Genomic DNA, 23,336 nt, shown 5'->3' with positions numbered 1-23,336 from the left:
AAGCATCCAGGTTACCCACTGCAACTTTTCAGAGCCCATTGAAAATAATTAAAACAGACTTGTGACATTTATATGCATATTGCAATCTTCTCTCCTCCAATCAGGAATCTCATCATCAAAGTTTATTTTAGATGACTTATTTGCCTTATAAACAAATAGAATTAACTAAAGAAAGCCAAAGATTCCTGAATTCCATTTTAATAATACAATGAACTCATATTCTTATCTACAGTGACATCAAGTTTACTTAGGCTTGAATTCCCACAGCCTTACACTTTTATAGTTATTTCACAAGTGCAAAGTTCCAGTAGATTAGAATTTTCCAATGACTTATCTAAATAGTAACATTTTACTTCAATTTATAATCTTATACATGTAAGATATAAAGCAGTGGAGAACTGGGCCCTCTATGTCTGTATAATCTATTAATTTTGAAATTTTGACAGCAGTCATCTGTACTAATTTTAAATGGACATAAACTGAACACTTATTTAAAAATGAGGGAAAGATCTGAGGTTTTGGGGAAAGTATTGTTCAAAGGCAGGCAACATGAACAACTGCTGCTAAATCCTTGCATTGCCAAAACCACGCACCCCCTGCCTCCCACCAGAACAAAAAAACTAGTGACAAAATTACCTATGCTTGAGCCCTGAATGATGCAAAAATGTCTGTGTTCTGTTCTATTAACAAATGAGACTTTGAGAACCCTGAGTAGACTTATCTTTGGGATGTGAAAAATCTTGTATGGAGATGATATGGGATTGTTAAAAATAATTGCTATCTTCCAGTGTGAGAGTGCCATAGCATGATCATACAAAGTCTCTTCCTGTGGCAATAATCAGTTTTTTTGATGTATTTTAATGCATGTTATTTAAAACACATCAACTAACACGACTGCTAATTCAAGATATCACAAAGGCATTTATTCCATGACACAAGCACTGGGTCTTACCCTGTTTAACCTTAGGCAATATACATTTTATAGCCATGTGAATTAGCATGTTTGTTAGCTAATTCACCTATTTGAATAAACTGGTTTTGTAAATAGTATTTGCTGGTAATATAAAGTGCATTCCACTTAAAATCAAAGGTGGAAGATATTACAAAAAGGAACCAGAAAGGATTTTCCACAGCATATCAGAAAACTACATTCTCTCTGAAACAAAATCAGGAGTGTGGTCCTTGTATTGGGTCACTTGTAGTTTTGATCCTGTCTTCTCAAAAGTGTTCCTCAAACAGAAATGCAGGCAATGATGTATCAGATGGACAGTGATATGAAACTATTTCTCTCCTTTATCCACATAGAAGATAAAATGTCCAAAGAAAAGACCTGTATAATAGACTGGAAATTCTCAGTACAATGGATCTAGTGTAACCTCAGGTTTAGGACATACACAGGAGAGGAAGGATTAGGTTTTGATCTCTAGCCCATCTTTTCATTCATGGGTTTTGGAATGAGAAAGATTAAATAGTTATTCTTTTACAATCTTAAAAATCACAGTTCAGGGCAAAAGCTTCCAAGAGAAAGAAAAGAGGACCATGTCTAAAACCTTATTGACTGAGGAACCTCAAGGTGTCAAACTCCTTCACTATCTATGGGGTACCTGAGCATCTGGTATGTTCCTAGCCTAGAAGCTTCACATATTCCTTTCAGCAACATCTGTAAATAGAAGGTGTAAGAAACAAAATGGTAGATCTGAGGGCAGATCCAGCAGCACTAAAGAAGATTTGAATGATTGCTTGAACAGAGAAAAGAAGTTTCTTTGCTCTTATCTCCTTGACATCTTCAATGTAGGGAGCCTCTCTTATCTTTGGAAGGTAAAGAGGATTTAACCAGTGGTTGTATTTGAGCGCTCATTTATTTCTGAAACTTTAAAGAAATATGTTATCATATGGCATAGGGAGACTGCTGAACCTCTTAAACACTTCGGCGCCAGAGATTCCTGGGCGGGTAGCTGCAGAAGGCCAAGATGTCTAACAGCAAGGTTAGGATTCATTATCAAAAGTGGGTTAATTAAGGATATAGTCAGCCACTTTGAGAGTGACTTACAAGTAGAAGCCTGAATCAGGCCAGATCAATCTCTTTGAATGTAGTGCTAGGGAAGGAACAAGTGACAGACCATGAACTGCACAGCACTGGTCCTAAGTTTGTGAACTGGCTTTCCTGGATGCTACTACAAGCCTTCTTCTGCAGAAATGCCATCAAAGCTCCCCAGCTCTGCAGACTGGATAAAATAATTCCACAGGCCAGGCCTGCCCCACAAGTCATAAGTTGCCAACCCCTGGTATAAATGAATACATACATGCATATCTATATATACACATATGCATATATATACCCACAAAATTACTTATATGTATGCAATATTGTTATACTAGTTACATATATAATAGGTATTATTCATTAGTGTGTTAATACATAATATAAATACAGAATAATAGCTATAAAAATCAACATTTTATTTTTAGTGATTAATTAAATAGCACAATAAACACACAGGACTCTACACACACAAAAATGTATTGAAAAACTGAAAATGTTAGGTCTCTAGACCATGGCCTTAGGATTTATCTTATAAAGAAGAAATCAAAGAAATCTCTTAACCCCTGCATTCACAGAGAACCACTGAGATCCATGATCCATTTGAGTACTACACCACATGGCAGTCACTGATGGATTGGGGCTTGGGATCTGTCTTATTCACACTTATTAATTGACTGCATACACCACTGAAAAGTATTTGCAGGATTCTGTTATAAATAACTACTAAATCCAACTGGGTTAGAAATGTGGATGCATTCACTTCTGATGCACATTATGGCCGCATCCAGACTTGTGTGGATGTTTGATTCCCTGGGGACAACTAGCAGCAGCGCACCTTCTGCCACTGCTAGTTGTCTCCTGGGGATGCTTGTGCCACATGTGCTCTGGCTCATGGCAAGTTACCTGGGTGGAGTCGGGGAGGCCGGGATCAGCACTGAGTTGGCCCCAGCAGCTGTACTTGAGGTCCTGGGCATCTCCTGGGGCCGCAGCAGCAGCAATCCTGCAGCTTAGAGCCTGGCCGGCAGCTGAGCGTGACTTCAGCCGGCCAGGCTCCAGCTTTGGGTGGTGCATGCTGCCACCACGTGTGCTGCTCCACTGTTTTTTCTGAGGGTTTTTTTGACTCTTGGATATCTGTGGCACCACATACTGTGTGGCTGCGCTCCTCTGGATACGGCCTATCAGCTTTTGTTGTGTTATTCTATATTTATGGACTTTTGTATAAGTGCTTACATTAAATACAGTGCCTGTTTCACTTTACAGACTCCTATTTCACTTTACTCACCCAAATGTCAGTCACCCAGCTGTGTGACTGCTATTTTTGGTCCTTACATATAGTTTGTGATCCTATTGCACATGCATGATTGAAGTTTAAACAATCACACTAGGCTGCTCTCTAGCCAGGGAGATACATATCTCCATGTGCATATACCTGAGCCTAAATCTGGAAACCATGGCCCAGCAAAAATCAGAAAGAAGGGGAAGTGGCCTGTCCAAGAGATGAGTGGGTAGGAAGAAAAAGATCCAGGTTCTAGATCCCCTTGCCAGAAGGGATTTGACTCTAAATCTCCTTGACTTCTTAATACAATGATCTAACTATCTGGAGTCTCCAGCACACCTTAGAAAGCTCAGTCGCCTGCACTTTGCAGTTTTTGGATAAAAGAGATAGAGAGCAATGGGGAAGCTTCTCCTTCATTAAGAACAAGTGTCTAAGGAGGACCCAAGATTCCCTCTCTTTCAGGGCAACATCCATCTCATTGAACCATACACCTTCTACCTGTTATGCTTTTGCTCCTGGCTCAACATCTGTCTCTCTTGGCTGCCCAGGGCCCAGTTTCAAAAGGTATTGAATATCTGCATAGCCAGAGAGCAGCCTAGTACATAAACACAGTAGCTTTGTGGACACACATGTCAACATTGCGTATAGAACCGGGCTGTAAACTGTGCAGAAGTGCCAGAAATGGGAGTTACACATCTGGAGGTATAATGTGAAACAGGATTCTGTCCATGGTTTCTACTACTGTATTGCAATTTCTTGTATATTTCAGTGTACAGTGTACAGTGTACAGTGTACAGTACATATTATATGTAGGAAAAAGTCAATATTATTTCACAGGCAGACAAGGTTCTTTGGGTAAATCTGATATCTTTTAATATCTAAATAGTTGGAAATTTTTTTCCTTAGCAAGCTTTTGGGTTTAAAAATCCTTTGTCGGCTGAGGAAGGATTGTTGGTGTGTGCTTTTCCTAGATGGAATGAATATTATTTCACAAGCATTTTTTCAATGGACATTATTTAATAATTGTACCAAAACGAACCTGTCCTTTTCCATAGCATAAGTATGACTGACCTACTACAGGTATCTCATTTTAAAATCATTTTTACATCTCATTTTTTTGGCTTAGTTAAAGTATAGATTGATTAAATTCTTACTAACTTCAATGGCATCTAGTTAGGCTCCTTAGGAGAACTAGTTTCAATAGCTAGATCCAAAACTTAATGATGCCTCTTGCTTGTTAATACAGACTACATATAACTAAGATTATGTCTAGGTAAAATTTATAATACTCTCCAATGTGGTGTTTCATCAGTATAATACCCTTTTGTACAGAGTTTGCTCTTAGAGTTAAAAATAACTCCAAACAAAACCTCAAATATTCCATTCTCCTTTCAGTTCAGCTCCACCCTCTGCCAAATGCACTTATCTGACAAATACAGTAGTTCTGACAGACGTGAAAACTACAGGAAATTTCATAGCAAAATAAATAGGGTAGTGACGAATGCATGCAAAGCTCTGGAGATCCCGGTTCCTGTCACTTGACTGGCACATAGCAAATGTCAAGAACCTTCTACTACAAAACAAAACCCTGCCTACATTCCTTTCACTAATCAAACTGACTCATTGCCTATTACACTGGCCCTCTCTAAATCAAAGCGATAAACGTGTGTCAGCTTACAAAATAAAACATTCCATATTCTTCATCATGGGGTTGCAGTAAGGTAACAGAGTACAGAATTTGGCTCTCTGCTAGAATTAGGTGTAGTGCTTTTGTTTCCTGAAACAGATAAATACTTGTAAAGATTTAACAATTTACAGTATTAATTTGCCACACATTGTCTCTAGCAGGAACATGTTTGATCAGTACTTTATCCTATTTATTTAGAGCCAAAATCCACTACCAGTTTTCTAATTGAAGAGACTTAGGGACACAATCAGAAAACCAAGGTAGTGAGGCAATGCAGAGAATTATTTTGACTAAAATTCAGGTATGTGCCTCCAGGACTGATATTAAAAAAATTTGATTTAAGTATCTAAAGTCTTCATATATATACCTTCTCTCTACAACAGAAGAGAGTACAACAGAAAATGCTACCACTAGATCTTGCAGGTCAGGTAACATTACACTTTTACTGGTATAAGTAATTGGAAACTAGGTCTATACCTGTAACAGAACCAAAGTTCAGCACAGAAAGACTGGTTTAAAAATGGCAAAATGCAATCTAAGATTACCCCCCCAACCACCCACCCGGGGCAAATGTATGTTTTGTTTGCTACTTATCTAAACTACACCACTTACAGAGAACCATATAAAGAAGATCAGTTCTGGTTCATGCTTTTTAAATGTCTGTACCAAGATGGGATTTTGAGGGGCTTTTTTAATTATACCATATTGCTATCCTGACCAGAGCAATAGATGGAACTGAGTTAAGGGGATCTCAGTCCTTTCTTAGATTAGGTAGAGCCTTGCTTCATGGGTGTTTCCAAGGGAAGTCAGTGGGATCACTTGGGAAGACCCAGTTTCAGAAAACAATTTAGATAGCTAAGTTATAGCCACCTTGGGTGACTGGTGCTGCCTTTGTCAGAGGAAACACATGCCCCCCATCGCCCAGCGACCAGTCAGTGACCAGGGGGGTCCCCCTTTGGCTGATCTTGCTGACTGCAGGAGGTGTTCCCACTCAGCCAATCTCGCTGATCGGGGGGGAGGGGGGCACTCCCGCCTGCTCCCCCTGCCCATTGCCTAAGTGGTGAGCGCAGTCGGTCAGGGGGTGCACACAGCACTCTCAGGGGGTGTACGTACACCCCCACCCACCCCCTAGCCACTGATAGCCACCGTGCATGTCTGGAAGTTCAGTTGTATTCAATAAATTGAGCCCTACCTAAGACCATCTCAGCTTCACAAATCAGACATGCCCACGACTAGAAGCTTGCCATAAATATATAGGTGGCAGCAGCAGTGGTGGCCAGCTTTCTGCCATCACTGGGCATGTCCAGAGGAGAGGGAACATATGCTTTGTGGCACCTCAAAGGCTTTTGAGGCAGTACAAAATGGTCATAGCGCATGTGAAAAGATTCCCTGTTCTGCATATGTGTAGCATGGAGCCAAAATTAGATATAAATATCTAAAAAAAGGCCTAAAAAAAAGCATGCCCAAAACCAGAGCCTGGCCAGTTAGAGCTGTTGCATCCCCAGTAGGCCCCTAGGACTCCCAGGTAACCCCTACCCTACATGGGACAATTTGCTGAGTACCAGAGCATGCATACAGCTGGGGACAGGCGGGGATGGGCTATGCTGTTCTAAAGACTCTGCATAGCCTGCACCCTTGTATAGCCCGCACCCACCCGTCAAGTTTGTAAAAACATGTATAGCCCACAGGCTATATGCGTGAAAATACGGTACTTCCAGTCCACTCCCAGGTCTGCCAGGGAGCATGCTGGTCCATCCCCCCCCATACCCCTCCAACTCAGCAATTGGACATGGAGGGACCCTAGGTTCTTCCCCCCAACCCAGGAGGTACCAACAACCAAGTCAGGGGGCATAGTGTGGGGGTCCCCCACACGCTGTCCAGCAGACCTAGAAGTGGACCAGAAGTGATTCCAAGCACACTGCCAAGCACGCTGGGGCCCCCCACACTCCTGTGGGATGCTTGATCCACCCCAGCATCTCGGCATTCAGAAGCTGACTGGTACCTTGAAATATATAGAAAAAACATTTAAAGCTGTGTTTATGTCTGAATCGCCGAACCTTTCCAAATCTCTCTGAATCGATTTGGAGGGTTCCAATTCAATTCAGTGAGATTAAAAGGTCTCCTGATTCGATTCAAATTTGGAGATTTGACCATTGAATTGGGCTGAATCTCTGCCAAATAGAATCAGCGACTGAAGCTTCGCACAGCTCTACTGCACATGTGCTAATGCAAATTAGCTATTCACACATAAATCTAATGTACCTGAATGCATATTAGTGCATCTACATGTAGATATGTGCCTAAATCACCTTAATGCACCTTAAGTAAAGGAGCATTAAGTTTAGGTGTGCATAAATACACATCTATACATGCCTAGTGGGTGCATCCAGACAAATGGGAACATATGTTTCCCTGGGGACAAATAGCCGTGGCACATAGTTGTATCCAGCTCCAGCAGCTGTGTCCAGCAGAGTGCGGCTGGTGGCAGCAGTGGCGAGCGGGGCTCGCAGCTCGCAGCTCCTCATCCCTCCCCTCCCCTCCCCCCAGCAAAGCCCCACTCCCCGCTGCCGCCACCAGCCACGCTCTGCTGGGCATGGCCACTGGAGCTGGAGCCTGCAGCTCACAGCTCCTCATTCCTCCCCTCCCATCTCCTCCCCTTCCCTCCCCTCCCCTGCAGAGCCTGCAAGCCCATCCCCAGCTGCAGGCTCCAGCTCCAGCTCTGGCAGCCATCCCCAGCAGAGTGCAGCTGGCAGCGGGGAGCAGGGCTCTGCAGGGGAGGGGAGGGGAGGGGTGGGGAGGGGAGGAATGAGGAGCTGCGAGCTGCGAGCCCCGCTCCCTGCCGCCAGCAGAGCCCGCACTTGTGGCCATGTCTTGGGGTATGGGAAATACATGGGTGCGGGGAATACACGGAGTATTTGACAAAAACACAATTTTCCATGGGTTATACATGGGTGTGGGTTATACATGGGTGTGGGCTATATGTGGGAAAATACGGTACTTCTGGTCCACTTCTGGGTTCACTGCCGAGCATGCAGAGGGCCCTGCTATGCTCCAGGGCGATGCTCCATCTGCCCCGTCATCACAGCATTCATGAGCCGTACCTGGTATCTCAAGGTATGTAAAAAAAAACTTTAAAGCTGTGTCTATGGCTGAGTCACTGATTCTCCAAATCAGCATCGAATGTTCAGATTCAGATTCAGCTGAATTGAATTGGGGACAGTGATCCAAATCAATTAATCGAATCAGTGTCCCTGATTCAGGCTGAATCTGAATCGAATAGGGCCTGTTTCACACACCCGTAATGTGCAGATGCACTGATGTGCATTAACATGGTATGTATCCATTGGCAGATACCACGCTTATGTGTATTAGCGCATGTACATGTGCGCTAATGTGACTTAGGTATTTGAACCTAAATTCGATACCTGCTTTATGCCTAATTAGGCTTTATGCAGGTATCGAATTTAGGTTCACATAGACTTAAATCACCATTTTTAAAGCACATTAAGGACATGCATGTGTAGACATGTGCCCTTAATATGCCTTTAAAATGTCTTCAGCAGTCTCAAGAGCAGGAATCAGGACCTAGGACTCCCTCCATTCTGGAAGTGTTCTTCTATTATCATGGATCACTGACACAGCTTCAAGAGGAAGGATGGAGAGTGCCCTCAACTCATCCTGTGGTTAGGGCACTTTCTTGGGGACTGGGATTTCTAGCTTGAAGAGGACCTAGAAGCCAAGCCTCCTCAATCCTGAACAAAGTGACTGAATAAAAGGCAGCTACCTTCTTACTCTCAAAGGTGAGCCGCTTTACCTCATGACTTCAGTAGTTAAGTCAAAGCAAGGGTTTCAGGCTGTGAATCCCAAAGTAATAAAAGCACTTAAATTGGGTCTCCAGGGAGAAACGTAGATGTTCAGACATGCACACCCTTCAATAATCCTTATTGTTTAGCATGGGTGTATCCCCTCCCCCAGTTTAGGATGCTGACTGTAATAAATTGCTATTCCAAATGTTTGAACATCCCACATGTTCTTGGTGCTGAGCACACGTTTCAATTGGTTTTGTTTTGAGCTCCAGCAGCTGTAAAACTCAGGCATTTCCAGTGGTGCAGCCGGAAACTCATCAGCCAGCCAGGGTTCACCTGAAACTGGTCTGAAATTCACACGATGCATAGCAGTGCTGACATGCCTGGGTTGTGCTTTCAGTTTGCAACGAAAAAACAAAACAGGTAACTTAGTGCAACCAGCTCACAGATGATAGGGATTTAAATGGCAAGGTGAATTGATACCACAACTGTGACCACAAATTGGCTAGCTGGACAACAGACACCTTGGGTGGAATACCCAGAGCATAAATTACCCACTTACCTTTGTCAGGGTTGCATTGTGAGGAAGCTCCAGATGATACCACTACCTGTTATTGCACTTGTCCTCCAGCTGGGAAGTAAGCTTTTAGTTTCAAGAGCTGTTGGTTGAGCACCATTCACAAGGACTAAAATTAACTTTAAAAGAAAATAAATGGAAGAATGGAAGATATCTCAAGTGAATTAGGCAATGCAGGACACACAAGTGAGAATATGTGAGTTTTCACCCTTACTGTTTTTTATTGCCTTTTATTTCAAGTAAACTTCTCTGTTAAAAACAAAACAAACAAACAAACAAAACAATCTTGTTACTTATTCTGGGGCTATCAGGTTCAGGGCCTTGTGTAAAGTAGGCAGCTACGTGACCTAAAGAATTGTTATGACCAAAATTCTAATACTGTTTATAGGGATACAATTGCTCTTTATTTTTATACCTACAGGGTCTCAGGTTTGCAGCATACTTATTTAGGCTTTCCCTTACACAAAAAACCCCAGCAAAGTCATTCTGCTTTGGATCGTTCCATTATAAAAATCACTAAATTGTTACGAGTTAAATCAGCTGGTTTTATTCCTTCTGGCTTTTACCAGTAGGAGGTGTTTTCATGACAAATGACCATTTCACATTGAGATGTTTATCTTTTATAAAACCAAGACAAACATTTGCAGACTTGAATATGCCTAGCCAAAGCCACAGTATCTAACCTGACTGAAAGAAATGTAGAGCAGCTGGACCTTCAGCTCTCTGGCACTGCAGGTAAGAAACTGCAGGATTCAGAGCATATAGGAACAGCTACAGCTTTTGGGAAAATGTCTAGGCTAATTAGAGATGATTGATTTTTTTTTTCTTTTTTTTTTTAAAGCAGAGATGGTTTAGAACTGTCAAATTCAGACCAAAATTTCAAATCCTTTCAATCTCAAAAGTTAGGAGATTTCAGATTTAGGTCCTTGGTTTGATCTGTAACAGAAATCAGAGTCACCTGTATGTTATAAGCCTCACCCCAGGTTCAATTCTAAATTTGTGAGTTCAGTGATGCTGGGATTGGGCATTTTAGCCCATACTTGATTTTACTAGAAGTAGAGCAAAATGATTTTTCCCTATTTTGGCTTAGTAATATCTCCATGTTTTAAAATTACCATATCTTTGCATTTGTTCTTTGCAGAACTGTCAGTCAATGTCAAAGAGGATGTATGAATCAAAACTGTAGTTATGTTCTGATAGCATTATATAGGCTGGCAGAAAAACACAGGTGAAATGATGTCAAATCTACATGAGACTCTCTTTCCTTTTAAATTGAGACATCTGTCTAATCTCAATACTTCCTGTTAAATGAATATAGGCACCACAGAAGCTTATCTAAGCTTGATGTAAAAGGGAAAGAAAACATTTCTATGGGCATATTTGTACTTGTCAGCATTTGCTTTAGACTTCTCTCTCATATATTAATGTGAGTGACATCAAAATGATTAAAATGATTGTTCATGTTAATACCACTTTAGTACCCATTTTTTCCCTATTTAAAATGGAGCCTTTCCTTGAACCCAGGTGCAAGTGGGAATTGGATCATATTTCGATAAGACTTCAAAAATTCCAGTGGAGACATGGGAAGGACAAAGTCCAGAGAGAACCAAAGGCTCAACAATACCGGTGTGTGTGTGTGCACACGCTTGTGTGCTTATATGGGATTGAGAAAAGCTTTCTTTGAGCTGGTTGTACAAAGGTCTTATTTAGCCCTGTATAAAAGCTGAAGTTCATGTAGTAAGACATTCTTTTCTCTTTTTTCCTTTTTCTTTTTTACATCTTAAAAAGCCTATACTTGCACACTTGTGTGAAATGCCTTGCATATAAACCAAGCCTACTCAAAGACATCTCAACCTTGACATTTTGTTTTCCTTTGCAAAACTCCATTTCTTTAAAACACCACTTGCCTGGCATGCTCCCACATGAGGCACAATTATCAGAATAATAATTAACAGGCTCTCATTAATTTGGGATCAAACAATACCCCCTAATGAAGCAGAGAACAACCAATGTGAACCCTTAAAGTGAGGTGTATGCTTTTCTTACACCTCGTGGCACCTAATCTGCTGTAACCATTAGGCACTGAGCTGACCGTAAAGGCCTTTATAACATTGAGTCAAGGACAGTTAATGGATGCTGGAGCACAAACAAGAGTGCTCCAAGCATGTCAGTCAAGACTAACCTGAGGCGAAAACATCAAAATGCAGGTTGGAGTTTTGACATTCCTGCAGGCTCTGTACGCCTCGCCAGTGAATTTTTAAAGTCAATATCCCCCTTCTGCTTGTGAACATTTTCTATCTGATGAGGAGGAGTAATGTGGATCTGATTGAACTGTGACTAAAGTATTACTTAAAAGGCAGCTTTGAATGTATGTGTGCGTGTGTGTGTATTTTTTTTTATAAATGTCTGTGATAACAATAAAGACAGTTTACACAGATTATCACAGGCTGTGTCTTTAGACTTCAAGGTTATATGATTAGGAAATTAGAAAAGAGATGAGATTAGAAGAACCACAGAACATTTTTTAAAAAGGAAGCTTTTTACAAATTATCTGTGTACTGAATTTACACAGAATCTGATAGATAAATCTTCTAATATTTGGAAATGGATAAATGCTACACTGTAAATAGAAGAAACTGGCTTTGGCGCCTGTGGCTGGCAAAAGTTCAAAAAACATATTAAGTATTCTAATTCACTGAAAGCTTACTTATAAAAATGTGTATTGTGATATAAAATGTAATGATTCCTACATAGAAATGTAATGAGCAATAATAATTGCTCTAGATGAGCACAGTATGGGCTGTTATAAAGTATGCTCCCTTTGCCTCCAAATTCCCCATTAAATCTTTATCTTCTTGTTCCCCTTTGCACAGTGGAGTGAAGTGATTAAGGAAAATGGACATTAAACTTAAGACAAGATCATTTTCGGGTTTAGGCAATGTCTGTGAGCATACAGGGTGAAATTAGGGTGTTGGCATCAAGAAATATACCTTCCTTGTATTACTGGAAAATAAGATTTGTCTTCTCTAAGGAGAAATGATGCAAACTGAAGTGTTTTCTTAGGGTATTTAGAAGCTCTGATTAAAACTTCCCAGCTAACCATAAAGCTTAATTAATTCAGGAAGGAAATATTTTCATGAGTTCTTTGGTGGGTTATGCCAGCGGTGAGTATTTTGATCCTGGGTCCATTTGCTGTTAGAACAGATCAATGGGTGAACTATTTGATGTGTTTTTAATTTGTCTTGTGAACTTTCACTTGGCACTGCTCTGTTGTTTGCTTAGTTGTCTCTTTTTAACCTCTGAAAGTTTATTTGACAAGGATCTTGTGGGTTGTAGAAATATGTCTGTGCAAATGTTGTGCATTAACTGAATATACATATATTGGATAAATTATTTTTCTCCACCTCCTGTCAAAAACTATTGTATGGAGTTTCTATGTGCTGTTAAACAGTTGTTGCTTTATAGCCCAGAGGTGGCTGCATTCATTATGGAATACAGTTATTCCATATATTATTGGATATATGGGTGGTTAACCTTGCAAAGTTCATTGGGTTCTTTTGGACTGAAATGTGCTGTGTAAATGTATGGTATTATTACCTAAACCTCCTGTGTTCCTTACAAAATATGTACAGTATTGTCAGAGGTGTAACAAGACAACTGGGAGCCCAGGGCAGCAGTGACATATGGAGGCAGCAGCAACTTCCAGCTGCCACTGTGCCAGTCCTATGTGGCAGCAGCTGCTATGTTTTTGCCCCTCACCCTCAACTCAGTGCATCGGGTGGTTGCCATGGTCATCCTATCCTAGTTATGTTATTCCATATGGGCTAAATTGCATTTCACCTGTTAGGCCTCTAAGTGGACTTGGGTGCCTAAGTGTGATTCAATTCCACCCTGCTGAAGTTGCCAAAATCCATTAATGCATCTGCCTTTGTAACACACCATCACCTTTCCTTTAAGATTTAGTCAAAAAAAAAAAAAAAAGAAGCCATGTGGAGGGGGAGGAGGAGGGCCCATTCACCTTTTGTGTTAATCATTTTTCAGGTACTCCAGCACATTGAACTAGAATCCTAATTACTGCCTAAATCCACTTCCACTCCTAATATTTAGAATGGAACCTGGCCCTATGTCTAGAACTAAATCTTAGACACATTGCCATTTCTTGGTTGCATGAAGAAAAGCCATTTGGCATGGATGCCCCTAGTTTTTAATGTTAAAAAAAATCCATTTAAATGGATTTACATTGAGCTTTAATCAGACTCCTGAAAAAGCTTTTAGAACTGCCCAGCTAGTAAGGTCCAGTGAACTCCCCGTAAATCTGCTGCTTTTCTTCATGCCCATCCTTTACTGGCTAGCTGTGTACAAAGAAATAGAAACAAAATTACCAAATCCCAATAGTCATTTTTATAACAACGCCAATTTTTTCCCCATGAATGGGACTTAGCATAGTCTAATGATCTCATGACAATGTCATGGCAACTCTGTGGAGAACAAGACCCTATTAAGATGTCATTCTGATGGCAAAATGATGGCAATTCAAGTCTGTAGAGACTATATGACAAATGATGGCAAAACAAACTCAATACAAGTCTATGCAGAGCACATTATCATGTCAAAAGAATGGTAAAACCTAATAAGTCTTTTTCTGTCTCTAACTTCTATGAAAGCAATGTTGATACCTGCATACGTGAACAAAAGTACAACACTGAAGCAACAGCAAAATTATATCAGTGTATGTTCTGCTACCTTCTCTCTAAAGATTTTGTAGATGAACTGTAATACTGCATGGGCATATTAATATGCCATGTGTTTTTTTATCATATATTTTTTTCCAGGAATATTTTTGCCTTCTAATATAATTACCTATGTTATTAAAGCAGCAAAGCAAACAGAACACAAGAAAATGCATTGACTGTAAAGTTGAAATAGACAGTCAACATGGAAATGACATTATTATAGAAAGTACCACAAAAATTTAACATAACCTTACTCTTCAACTCTGCTCTGTAATTACTGTAACTACGCTGAATTTTTTTATTTGGATATGTCACTTTATCTCTCAATGCCCAACAGTTGCAAGCTCTTTGGGCTAGATTCACATCAAGACACGAAGATACTGCAGTGCTACCAGAAGATATGACAACCAAGTGAAACACCTAAGACCCCTAAACAATGCATGAGGAGTGTTACAGACCTAAAAGCAGGATCCATAGCAGCCAGCAGCCTGAACTGTGAGTTGCCTAAGGTAGACAGCAGGCAATGCCAAGGAGAAGGGTATGTCTTAATTCCCGCCATTGTCAGGGATTTAGGCACCTAACTCCAGGTTATCAGAACCTGTCTCTCTTTGATTAGGATTAACAAGCCCTAACCCTCTGTTGGAGTTACATGTCTAAGTCTTTTCTCTAAATAACTGGGACCATTATTTCAAAGCCAGAAAGATTTGGAATCAGAACCTACATTTCCACTGAAAGTGCTATACCCACCTAGGTGGACTGATTTAGTCATTCTTGCTGAAGCTGGCCATTTGTAAGGCATATTTAAACATTCACTGGCCCAAAAAAGCAGGGACAGTAAACATAGTGCTTAGGGCACTTACCTGTTATGGCTCTGAGTGTGGGAAACTGATAATTACAGGAGAGATGGGTTCAGTACCTTTCAGGCAAAAGCAAAAATTGAATCTGGACCTTCCATGTCTGAGGTGAGTGCTCTAGCTATTGGAGGCCAAATCATATTATTTCTACTAAGATATGTGGTACATAGGTGTCTAGACATTTCAAAGTAATCATATCCCACCCTGCTCAAGGCCCTGAAAAAAATAAAGTGCTGACTTTTATCTACCTTGGCTTCAAGATTAAGTCATAAATAGTGGTGGTGAGGAGGGTCATCTACCTGGCTTTTGAATTAACTGTTTTTCAAGGACGTGAGCAGAATTGCACCTAAGGACCTACGTCTGCTTATGTGCCAAATAGGTAGATCTGGCCTACCACTTAGATATCCGACAGATGGCATAGGGTGACTTATAGTAACTGAGCTAATAGGCAAAAGGACCCATTGTCTTCCAGCTGTGATTGGGTGGGTTACCTGATAGAGGACCACATGTAGTGAAATGACCAGATTGAACAAAGGGTGTTGGGGCAGACTTAAAACTGAATTTCCTAGTTGTAATATTGTTTTAATGTAATTTTTATGTTTAGTTTATAATTGTAATCATATATAGTGTAAGAGTGCATTACCAATATATGTTAATAGCCAGCTAGTACTTAGGAAGCCCTCAGCAGTGCTTCAGGGCCTGAATTCCCAGATGGTCATTAACTATCTAATAAAAGACAACCACCATCATGCATAATTATTTAACATCTTGTGCATGAAAACATATTAAACAAAGTGAGCTTTTAAATATTTAGAACTAAATTACATTAAATAAATGTGATTCTTGGTAAATAAATTCTGGGGTGCGGATCTACTATATGAAATTAAAATCTCAGTGCTCCTTCCTTCATGATGGAATGATACAAATGGATTTGCATGTAAAATGAAAACATTCAGCCCATTTGCAAAGGGAGACTTGGAATATCAGTGATTTGTTTCTAGGTAATACTGTGCTTTAATAAAGGTCTATGCATGATGGAGAAGTGTTGCTTTTATTTTTATTTTTATATGTGATAGTTACAGTTTCTAAGAATGATCGTTCTGCACACTGTAAGAGCTGTTTTGGTTAGAGAATTCTGTCCTTCATTTGTATGACTGTCCTCTTCAGTCCTGAAGCACCTGAAATTTGCAGACAGAATGCCTTGATTTTCATTTCCACACCTTCTCTCTGCACCTGCCAGCAGCCAGTATCTTCACTGTTTATATTAATTACAGTTCTTGTTTTAAATTTTCAGATTGAAATTATTTCAAATTACCTTGGTGATGACAGGTTCCCAATCTACAGAATAAACCTGCAGTTCTGTAGAACATATACACGTGAGTAACTTTACATATAGCACTGTTCCCAATTATATGAATGAGGTTGGTTATATACATAAAGTTAAGTATCTTTGTAAGTGTTGATAGGATAAAGGCCTGTGGAAGAATTCCATCCCAGTTTCTTCCCAGTCACTACTATTAGGTCTTTTCCTTGCCATTGTTTTCTCACCTGTCTGTCAATTTGGTTGCTCCTGGTTACTGTGGACATGAGGAACTTCAGGTAGAGGGTGGGAACTTCACCTCTCTATTGTGTTAGCCCGGACCTCATGGCATGGGGGCAGGGGCTTGAGCCCACGTCACTCTGTTAGGTGACCGGTGATGCTTTTTAAATTGATTGGTCCACATCAAACAACACCTGGCCTTGATTGGGTCTCAAAGGTGATGTCAAAAGGGTGATATAAGCTAAGACCCTCCAGGAGGTGGGGCAGCAGCTGTGTTAAGTTACATACATCAACTGGGATATCTGCAACTGTCTCTCTCTCAGGATGCTGAAGTGAGTTAACTACCTGGAATTTACCTAGATGTATAATTTACTGTAATGTAGAAGTGTGTCAACCAGCTACTAATCTGCCACCGTTTGCTCTGGGTTATTCTTTGATACTTCTTTATCCTGTATCCTTTCCCAAGCCTACCTTCTTTAACCAATAAAGCTCTCCTGCTGGGAGAGGGATTGGGGCAAGCCTTTAAGCTGGTCTGTATTCGGCAAAGGGCCCAAATCCAGACCAGACCCGTGGGTGGTGGTGGCAGTTACACCAGGCTTGTGGGTGTGCTCCAGGAAGGGGGTCAGCCAGATGTGAGGCGCCCCTAGGGAAGCACTCGGTGCCTGGTAGGTGGTTGGGTGCAGTGAGGTGGGTGGCTCAGCGCAGGAGGGCCCCTGACTGGTCCACCACAAGGCCAATAACCTGTTTCTCCATCAAAGAGATAAAGCACAGAGAGCAGTGACATGGCCTTCCCCACTCTGAGCTAGTGGGCCTGTTTCTAAAAGTTATAGATTATGAGGCTTCTACAACTACATCAATGGCCAGACTCTCACTGACCTGAAATAGGAGCAGGAATGAGCCCTAAATCCTTCCATTTGCACCAGACCATAACAGCTGGGTTTGGTTTAGGGCATCTCCTGCCTGTCTTGTCTGAGTGGCTGAAGCTGGGAAGAGATCTCAGACCATGTCTGCTGCAGTGCCTACCAGGTTGGGTTACATGCAAAGTGTAGTGCTGCAAAGTTCAGGTGCTGCAAAAGAGAAGCCAGAGGTGGACCCAACACTTTATCTGCTAGGTTTACTGTTGCAGCAGTATTTAAGAGACCTGAGGGTATTCAAATCTACAGCTCCTGTTTCCCTAGAGAAGAGCTAACCACCAAGCTACATCCTACTTGAGGGATGGAGCTGGTGGGAAATGGTACCCTTCCTTCCTGATGAAATAGTTCCATTTTGAATGGCGTAAAGAAATGATATAGTGGGAGCATCTACACGTGTACATTACTGCAGAATTGACTAATTAGCTCTGCAGTAAAGTGTCACCGTCTACATATGTAGCACTATTAGGCTGCAGTAAACTAATTAACTCTGCCATAGGATAGTATGTCTGGGATAAGTACTATCCTATAGCAGAATAATTTATGCCACCTCAATGGACATGTAGAAGGTGACTGGGGCTGGCTTGGGCATGAGGGTACTACAATGTGGAGACTGCCCACCGGTTAAGCCAGCGCTGCAGCACCCTCGTGCCTCAGTCAGCTTCTCCACTGCCTGACATCATCACCTGGAGCCGAGGACTGACACCCCCCACCCCTCCAAATGCCTGCTGCCAGCTCAGGGCTGCTCTGCCCCAGCTCTAACTGCTGTAGTCCTGGGTGAACGTGTATACACTGTGCGCTGTTGTCAGTGGCTTCTGGGCAAACTGCACTGAATTTATTGATGCATGCTAATTGCATGTGTAGATGAATGCAGTGAGTGTAACTAGAGGGCCAACAGTTTTTTAATCACTGTTGGCCAACTGATTAGATTGACTGACAAAAGGGATGTGCACAAGGGTTATATGTCCCCAGTATGATGGAACAGATACATCTTTTAAACCTTTGTTATGCATTGAATAACTAAATAAACCTATCAGGTCTCATGATTATATAGGAAAAGCAATCCCTAGCAATGTCATAGACACCTGTGCAGGTGTACCCTACTTTGGTATATGCACCAAGTAGTTGTCCCCCCATTGCTGAACTCCTGCCAAGTCGTTGACTTATCACCTTCCGGGCATGACCTGCTAGGTCCCTTAAATATACTTGCTCATTACATTTTTAGCAGCCTAATTGAGTCTGGTAGCAGCTTCCAGGAAGGGAGAGAAAAGAAGGGAAACTGGGTTGAAAGCTGAGACCTCATTAAGCAAAGGGGAAGAGGAGTGAAGGTGGAAGGAGGACTCCTGGAAGATGAGGCCTGTTGAGCTTTTGTGAAGCCTTAGCAAGAGTGGGCCAAAAGGGAGCACAGACTAAACATGATACCCTACCTTAGTAGCTAGGGCACTTATGAGGGGAAGGAGATACCCGTATTCTGGTCACTTGTATTTTATTGAGTGACCGTGTAATACAAATGTTGAAAGGCACTGCTGCAAGCAGAGCCTGGAACCCAGATGCCCCTCACTGAATACCCTGGGGTAGAGAGGCATTACGATAGTCATGTCGGCTATTATTCCCTTTCTTTCTCTTGTTTTGCTTTCTCTGGCCCAATGAGTCTTTAAGTATCCATCCCATGGGAAAAAAAGAGCTTCAACAGCCTGCACACCACAAAGTAGGCTATAGACTAGTGGTCATCTCTAGTAGGAGATATTCATTTGGATCCCCTCAAATGAGGTAAGGCGTTAGGCCCAGTTGTCTCACAAGGTGAGTGACTGTTCTACCTCTGAGGAGACTGAATAAAAGGTCAGGGGGCACATCCTGTTCCCAGGTTTTGGGTTTTGAAAGAAGAGATAACAGTTCATGGCTGTGAAATGTGAGTGGAGGGAGGAGCGTCAGCTCTAGACAAGGACACTATTTGAGATATGCCTCTGTCTTCTGTGTTCCCTGCCATCTAGCTTAGGTAGCTCCTGCTCAGTGTCTTGAATCACAGTCTGAAGTGCCTAATCCTGCCCATGCATTGTATGGGCAGCCAAGGCACCTAACTCAGAACTGTGGATTTTTCTGCAACATAACAGCACCGAAGTCCCTTTGTGGAGCTGGACATCTATGAACTGTGGGTACATTGTTAGGAAGTGTGGCAAGGAGGTTCAGTTTTCAAACCGATATAAATCCTTGGCTGACTCTCTGTGTAAGGTTACTAATTAGTGGCAATTGTTTTGCAGCCAAGCGTCCATTAGAAACTGGACTGAGACTACCAATGCATTTTGCATAGGCCACAAGCAGCCATGAGATGATAAAGACTGCCAATTCCTACCAACCTGGCTGGCTTTGCACCAACAATCTAGCAGTGAAAGGCTCCAGATCGCATTACCAATCCCCTGAGCCCTGGAGTTCCCCTCCAAACACACTTGCTTATTAATTTTCTTTTGAAGTTAATGGCAGGATGTAGCTCCACGTCCGTGTTTTTATAGGCTTCATAATTATTTGTTGAATATTTTGAGAGGCAAGGGAGGGAAATGCAGCTAGATTTGCTATTGCAAAAGCCTGATTATTTCATTAAGTAAGCAGTTCTAGGTTGTGTTCCAAGTGGTGTTTGATATTTTATGCAGACTTTATCCCTACAATCCATCTTGGGAAAATATCCATTTGCTGCTAAAGGTTTCTCTATGCATGTTATCAAAGTGTACTTCAGAAATAAGTCAGTCTACCTAATACTGCACTTTACTAACATGGCTGCCCAATTCTCACTGAAAGTCAGGGCACAAATTTTCAAAAGTGCCTAAGGGAGTTACAGGGCTGTAGGTTGTAGCCGTGTTGGTCTAAGGACATGGGCAGACAAACTTCTTTGGGTGAATCTGATATCTTTTATTAGACCAACTTAAATAGTTGGGAAAAAATTGTCTTAGCAAGGTTTTGGGTTTAAAAACCCTTCGTCAGACTGAGGAAGCATCTGCAGCTGGTGTGTGCTCTTCCTGGATGGAATGAATAGTAAAGATTTACTATATAATAATAAAAATTACTATTCATTCCATCCAGGAAGAGCACACACCAACTGCAGATGCTTCCTCAGCCTGATGAAGGGTTCTTTTAAACCCAAAAGCTTGCTAAGAAATTTTTTTCCCAACTATTAAGTTGGTCTAATTAAAGATATCAGATTCACTCAAAGAACCTTGTCTGCCTAAGGGAGTTTGGTACCGCACACCCATTCACTTTGAAAAACCAACCTGGGTACTTCTCTCCCTTCTGTGTTAGAAAATCTGCTACATAATACAGTGTATGATTTCTCCTAAGTACCCACAGGAACATAAATGTTCATATTGGGTTTGTCCACATGTGAAATTAATTCAAAGCAATCAACTCTGGCACTTATTGCACTGGAGTTTATTGCTCCCAGATGTGCCATTTGAACATATGCCCGAGACTGCAACACACTGAGCTGGGTTGGAGCAGCCCTGGCTGGCAGGGAGTCCTGGAGGTCAGCCTGCCAGCCTGGGGTTGCTCCCCACAAGCTCAACTTGCTGCTAAGTGGCTGGCTGGGGCACAGGGAGCTTCAACACAGGGCTAGCCAGCAGGCAGTCCCTGCACTGAAGCATCCTTGTGCCGAAGCCAGCTGGGCCAGTGTCTACATGTGCATTTCTGCACAGTAAAAAACTCTGCAGCATGGTAGTACTTGCATTTACAAATACTATCCTACTGTGGAGTTCATTATTTTACTGCAGCCTAATAGGGCTGCACGTGTAGTTGCTGAGATGTTTACTTCAGAACTAATTAGCCAGCTCTGCCTAAATAGCTTGGAAAATCTGTCTTCGTGCTTTTGAAAATCTACACCTGAGTTTTTTAACAGTACAGGAAAACAACATTCCTAAATAATAAATAACTGGGTTTTTTTGGGGGGCGGGGGGGAACATACATACATATACTTATATGTAAATGTAAAGAATAATGACTAGGGGCTTTCTGTATGAATCATTGTTGTCTCCTCATTTTTAGGACACCACCAACTTAAATAGCACACGTCTGTCTGCCCATGGTCCAGGGTTATGACTCTTAGATGTAACAGATTTGAGACAGAACCATTGCCATATGTTTTCTTAATTTTAGAATATATATGGATCAGCACTTTGGGCCCAATTCTATTAAGTGTCACATGTGTAAATCTGGCCACATACTGGTGAAATGAAGTAAGCACTTTACAAAGTGAATAAATGTCATTTCCTGGAGTGCTGTGCCTCAGTGGCATATGCAGTGCTGTGTAGCAACACCAGAGTTACCTCTGAATGAGATAGCTTTACTGTTTCTGGTACTCTAGCTACATGAACATGCTTCTTCACCTTGGCTAATGAGCTTTGTGGAGGCAAAGTAGGAATATGTGCTTGAATGGAGTGCTGCACTAACATGGTTATATTGCTTTCTGTACCTAAGATAACTTGTTTAGCAGTTACAGAGTGAGTATGCCAACTTTCCCTTAATTCATTCATAAATCTGCCTAACCTTTTCCTGATAGATGGATATGTCCCAATCCTGTCCTTGAGGATCTGCCCAGCCTTCATCCTTTAATTTGCTTTATCGGTCTGTATTCTTTTCAAGCATACTACATCAATTGTTTGGAATTCTTTGATCCAGGATGAAACTATATTCCTATTGTATGATAACTAGGGCAATGGTTTTCTCACATTAAATATTGGGGAAAGCTCCATGGGTAAACATAACCTGAGGCTGAAATTGTGCCATGTAGTGGAAAAAATGGATGATAGTTTTCTTGAGAGAGGGGTGGAAAAAACCAGCAACATTAAATGTATCATGGTGGCTGATGGAACTATATTGGCCTGGGGGCATAACGGTGTGTATAGTCCATCCAATTCTGTCTCGCTAGGTATTTATACCTCACTCATCTCGGTAGTAAATACTTCTCAGGAATAAGTAGTAAATTCACTTGGATATATTGATACATTACCTTCTGTGCCCTCCTATTCTAACAAATTCTAATAGATTATGATTCAATCCCATATGTACTGACGTGAAGCATTTAAGTGGTTTAGCAGGTTAAGTCTCATGAAAATTCCCTTCTACTAAGTTCAGAATTTGTTAAAACCTCAACAGCCGTAACTAAAATGATATTTCTGGAAGCTCAACTCTCAGTTAGACACCAAAATAACTAGCTATATTTTCAGAAGAATTTGGTGAGATGGGTCCTTTCGAAAAGCCGGCCAAAACTGTCACAATGGGAGCTAGTCAGATTGCTTGTAAAATCTCGCCTTTACTGAAATGCTTATATGGGTGCTTAAGATCTTCTGAAAATGTAGTTCCAATTGTAGCTGCCTAGCCCTTTAAAAATGATCCAGAGCTTTCTTAGAAATATAGCCCTTAGTTTTGGCTACCATGCCATTTTTCTTTACACTCGGTATCTCAATGTTTCATTATTGAGAAATGAGTATTCATCTCATTAAAACTTTAATTGCTGACACATGCAAATGGAGGCAGCCACCAGTGCAGTTGGTAGGTTGCCAAGCAACCTCAGTTTTGGTAAGAATATTAGGGTCATCCAACATCTTTGGTTCCAGGGGACACACTGTGCACACAGCAGTGGCCCTGTCAGATGTAATAGTGCCTTGAAATGTCAAGTTCTGTTGATTATTCCACATCCATATTTAACTTCTGTCTGAGGTACCATGGAATGTGTCTGGATTCCATTTGACATCCCATTATCTGCCTGAATATGCCTTCCTTTTGCAGCATGCCCACATTCGCTGGTGCACAGTACTGGTGATTCTGCACATCCTCAAATCTGGATGGAGAAAGTCTACAGTTTGCAGCAGAGTTCCTGTTCCTCAGCTGCCTGAATGCACAGTCTGCAATTCATGTATGTAGTTTG

General features: G+C 41.4%; 1 long non-coding RNA gene across 1 annotated transcript; it reads left to right on the top strand.

Annotated features, from left to right (window-relative positions):
* Positions 1-10,042: 10,042 nt before the first annotated feature.
* LOC149873665 (uncharacterized) lies at positions 10,043-23,332 on the top strand. The gene is made up of 5 exons (XR_016439877.1): positions 10,043-10,125; positions 10,915-11,016; positions 14,461-14,618; positions 16,272-16,353; positions 23,198-23,332. It is a non-coding gene; the product is annotated as an uncharacterized LOC149873665 (long non-coding RNA).
* Positions 23,333-23,336: the final 4 nt, after the last annotated feature.

The sequence above is a fragment of the Crocodylus siamensis genome, chromosome 1, assembly GCF_052110815.1.
Source record: "Crocodylus siamensis isolate JL-2025a chromosome 1, ASM5211081v1, whole genome shotgun sequence".
Taxonomy (NCBI): domain Eukaryota; kingdom Metazoa; phylum Chordata; order Crocodylia; family Crocodylidae; genus Crocodylus; species Crocodylus siamensis.
Note: the sequence above shows the minus strand (reverse complement) of the source record. Positions and strands in the feature narration are given on the sequence as shown.